Source organism: Triticum dicoccoides, chromosome 6B (assembly GCF_002162155.2).
Source record: "Triticum dicoccoides isolate Atlit2015 ecotype Zavitan chromosome 6B, WEW_v2.0, whole genome shotgun sequence".
Lineage (NCBI taxonomy): Eukaryota > Viridiplantae > Streptophyta > Magnoliopsida > Poales > Poaceae > Triticum > Triticum dicoccoides.
The window spans coordinates 129,517,683-129,522,769 of record NC_041391.1 but is presented as its reverse complement, the minus strand read 5'-3'; the positions used below and the strand labels follow the sequence as shown (position 1 = coordinate 129,522,769).

The following is a 5,087-nucleotide window of genomic DNA, read 5'->3' as shown; positions in this document are numbered from 1 at the left end:
ATATGCCCGAAACCACCCGAAACTATTCCGGTGCCCGAACATAGTTGAGGGAGTCCTAGATTAGGGGGTCCTCGGAAAGCCAGACTATATACTTTGGCCGGACTGTTGGACTATCACTACACCACAACACCAAATCCCCAACAGCTAGATTGGTCGGGAATACAAGTTACGCTGACAGAAAGTCGGTCGGGAAAGATTTTTGCCTACCGATCTTGTCTGTTGGAGAAAGTCCAGACGGGAAAACCTTTTCCCGACTGACATACATTTGCCGACCGATTTCTTGTCATCTATGCGGTAACTTTCCCGACCAACAATCTGTTGGGCCAGCCATGGGACTTTCCCGACCAACAGTCCATTGGGCCTTGTATTGCCCTTTCCCGACCAACAGTCTGACAGGGTTTTCTTTGCCGACCAACCTTTCATTGGCCTAGAATTTGCCTTTCCCAACCGACTGTCAGATAGGGTTTTCTTTGCCGACCAACTTTTCGTTGGCCCTGGAATTAGCCTTTCCCAATCAAGGATTTGTTTTGCTGACCAACATCCATTAACCCTCCCATAGCTGGCATTCACATTACAAACAGAATAATTACCATCCAACACCTCAGCTATGGGTAATTATGCCCATAGATGGCGTCCATTATCAAGTTACATATCTTCTAACAATAATAACACACATTTCCAGCAACAATATTAAACTAGAACATACATTAATTAATTCTCACACATAAATAGTTCATCTGTTATGGGCATAATTACAATCCAAATTTCCCATAAACTAAGGTAACTAATTAAATAGAGGAAACATTGTGGTTCACTGTCCGAGACACCATAGGTTTACAAAATGATAGCTAAAATGCATCACCAATAGTTTAGTCACCATTAAAAAATACAAAAAATATCCAGTTGACGCAAACTGTCAACTTCATGGTTCGTCGTCCTCTTTTGCATGTTCCTACAAAAGACAAAGAAGTCACAATTAAATTCATACATTCATAAAGACAATGGCACCATAAAAATTTGTATAAAGCATAGCATAGCATCAAACGAACTATTCAGACAAGGCAACTGAATTGCTGCATATAGAATAAGTATTACTCTATAGGAAACTAACTCCCAAGTTTCCTGCACTCTATTTTAAATTAGACCAACACTAACTTTGGGGTGTTAGGGGTCAAATGAGCATTGTGAATCAGCTCAATGACTTGACGAAGAGAAAAAAAATCCTAGTCAATTGTCATTCTTAGCTAACTTAGGAAAAAAAAGGGGGAGTAAAGAGGTGCATTCATTATATATACAGTAGTACAACATAGGCGGTGAGCTAAGAAATCAGTGCATATATTTTATCTCAGTTATGGCACCGCATCTAGCATAGGTGTGCTTGCTGTTACTTTTGCATGTAAGCCGTGCGGCACAACATCACCATTATCTATGCGTCTCTCACTTGTTTCTTCTCTTTTCTCTACTGTACGTGCAGCCGCTTCATCTAGCTCGGCGCAGTTGGCCAGATGCAGTATGTTAAACCACCATGCATATCTTAATATGACAAAGATCTCTCACACCAATAACATCGACATGCTGGTGTTTTATGTCATTCAGGCCATCCACTACTGCTACCCCATCATATAATGTACCAAGGATAGAAAGGGCATCAACCACAAAAAATAAGGCAAATGTGTCAATTCCTATTTTTCTTCATCACTCTTAAACCAAGAACATAGTTCTATTCTACTAAAGTCATGAGTTAGATCACTGTGTCCACACTTGGAGGTTTTATAATAAGTTAGCAGCACAATGTATGTTTCTATATTTCATTCCATTGTCTTTTGTTTCCTTCGGATTGAAAATGAACATAACCTCCCAATTAAGAGCCTATGTCTTCTTTTAGAGCTGAACAGTGTTTCAAGTTATGAGGTTGCTTATTTCAAAGCTGGAGTAGAGGAATATGAAAACGATACATAAGAGTACATTTATGGCACTAAAACTAATGATTGCTGGACATTCAAGTGTTCTGATTTAGCCTTACAGGATTGCCTAGAAGAAGAACTTCTTTGTTGTCAGCGGCTAAGTAAACAGGCATGGGCTCAACCCATATAAATATCCCCAAGTTAAATTGTTCACCATGTCCGCATTTTGTTAGGATTTCTCTTTAAAGGATGGTGTCTTTGACCACATCAAACATTTAATCACTGACTTGAAATCCAATTCCATTCCTTAAAGGAGCACATGACACATTCACGCGTTCGTACACACCCACATACATGACCTTATTAATACACATACACTAATGTGAAAGGGCATGGTAAAGTGCTTAATCCCCCAAAAGTCTAGGAGCAAGACAAGGGGCATAGCCATAATGTATTGCATAACCAACACAATGTACACTCATCAGGTGTGTACCACATGTCAGTATCAAGTGGCATATTGATCTATTAGTATAATTTGTATGGTTAGGAGACAATATCATGCACATGTTTATCTAAGCAAAACTGAGTATCCATGGTGATATGACACCATCAGAAGGGTGCTCTTAAATGACACACACTCATAGCGACAGTTCATTTAGCAAAGGTACAAATATTAACTTTGTGGTAGCTTCTGTAAGGTCTACTACAGTCAGGTTGTGCATAAAAATGCATTGATTGTGACACAAATGGGGAGGCCACGAGTAATGGGTTACCCTTTGCAACAACTCTTCTACGAAAGAAAATCCCTTCATCATCCCATTCATCAACGTAGTTACAGGTGCGTGGGAGGGTGTCTGCATAGATAGGTTAGTGCTAGAAGAAAATGAGGGATCCCTTGCCGCTTGCGCTTGCCATTTTTCCTCCTACTAAAAAACACACAGTATATGAGTGCCTCGCTTGAACCAATTGTGCAAATATTATAATTATGAGTTTTACTTTGTAGATAATTAGATACTGAATTAGAGTTGTGTTTATCTCCAAAATACATCAGCTATATTCATTAACTTTCCACCTATCTAATGGGGGCTCTTCCTCTTGTTCTCATTATTTCTCATTCGTGTACACTATTCTTCCCTTTTTTGTTTGAAGAAAAGAGGTCCCTACAGATTCATGACAATGAAACTTCTCACAGAACATGATCATTAGCAGTTACATTGCACGAACTCTAGCCTCTCTAGGTTCCATCTTTTTAAAAAATAGAACAACACACAAAGCACCAACCTATGGTGACAAGACAAGGTTTAGAGCAATATATAGGCCAGTAAAATGAGTCTAAACGTGACAAGCGAAGGGAGATTGACATAGTAGTGGTTAAACTGTGGCTGGTGCGCAAATCACATCAACAATAGATTCTTCTACAGTAAGACATAAATCCAACAGTTTGTTTGCTTCCTGTTAATGCAACATCAGGTCAATATTAGCTCTATTTTCATGATAATTTCAGGTGTCTATAGATGGATTGGGAATTTCAACTAGGTTTCTATATTTGACCAATTTATAGTGAGATTTTTCCGACTGCCAACAAACATGAAAACCAACAATATAGATAGGTTCTACTAGGAGAGAGCTAGTGCCCTCAAAAAGGAATCACTTCTAGCTACTTTTGTCAACTTCAATCCCAGCAGATAAACTTCACTTTTGCTTATTCAGATTGTGTTTCTTGCTCGGAAAACTATGAGGCCACACCGGTGGGAACAAAAGAGACATGAAACAACGATACTAATACAGGGACAAGGGATACAACAATTTCTAGAAACAGACATATGGCGATGAGGCAAGCATATATAAATATTAATAAAATGCCATGTAATAAAGACAAAACAATTATTGAATGTGTGAAATGAGATCAAAATACTATCCCATTTGTTGCCCCGATGCCTCTTTCCAAGTCCTCGATGACCGAATGATCATCAATTTCCTCAATCCTCAGTTCCTCGTGGACTAATGTTACAGCGATACATCATATGCTAGCTAGTACTAGACTTTGAGATAAACTTAACAGTAATTGTCCCACCAATCGAAGATTGTTTACCTGTTATAATATCATTGCCACTGCTCGCAGATGCCAATGTCGATATGTCACTCCCTAAGCCAGCATAGCAGCACCATCAGCAGGTCACCATCAGCCAGCAATATCAATATACATCATAGATTCATAGTTGCATATAAGAGAAGCTAATGGAAATTAAAAGTGTTAGCACCCCGACACCCAGCAAGCAAGCACGCACACAGCCCAGCAGCCAGCAAGCAAGCAGTACGGCAGAAGCAAGCAAACGCCCGGTACAGCGGAGGACCATAGCAGCACGGGAGGACCGAGGAGAGCAGGGATTGGTAAGAAAGTTACCTTGCTGGCGAGTGGCGACGGGTGGCTGCGACCCCACGCGACGGCAAGGCCACACCACGAAGTAGCAAAGCGATTCCAGGCAGGAGCGACGCAAGTCTAGGCGAATGCGGCGGGGGTACGCTCATGTGGCCGCCCTCGATCCAATCTGCTGCTCTGGTCAATCAAGCGAATAGACAGAGATCTGCATGCTAGGGTTTGGAGTGGGATTTCCGGGATGCGTTCCCGTGGTGAGCGATAGGGGAGGGAGATACATGGAACAGGAGGAGAGACCACCTGACAGCCGAGGGTGCTCGAGCACATCACGGCGGAGAGAGCACCTACCGGTGGAGGGCAGGCGAGCGCATGGCGGCGGAAGTATGTAGTGGGGTCGGCGGTGGATAGCATGGAGGATGGAGGGAGAGGGAGAAGGGGCGGCGTCCCGGCCGGTTGGACAGCACGCGTCCGGCTGCAGATCTCGAGCGTGGCGGCGGGGAGAGAGCTCGAGCGTGGCGGCGGCGGATGTAGAAAGTGGGCGAGGGTTTGAGAGATTTGGGGATTTTGAGCGGAACGGGAGAAAAATACTAGGAGCTTCTCGTGGGCTGGGCTGGTTTTGGCGCTAACATTTTTCTGTTCCCGCGTGCGCGCCTAGACGGCCCAAGTAGCTACCAACAGTCGGTCGGTATTAATCCCCGACCCATCATCGATGGAGGCTCACCTATTCCCGACCGACAATCGGAAGGTAAAGAAATGGGTATTCCCGACCGATAGTCTGTTGCCACATGAATGTATTACCAACCAAC

General features: G+C 42.8%; 1 long non-coding RNA gene across 1 annotated transcript; it reads right to left on the bottom strand.

Moving 5' to 3' along the window:
- Positions 1–681: 681 nt before the first annotated feature.
- On the bottom strand, positions 682–4,823 carry LOC119326009. The gene is made up of 3 exons (XR_005157781.1): positions 4,309–4,823; positions 3,997–4,050; positions 682–952 (listed from the first exon to the last, which is right to left on the bottom strand). It is a non-coding gene; the product is annotated as an uncharacterized LOC119326009 (long non-coding RNA).
- Positions 4,824–5,087: the final 264 nt, after the last annotated feature.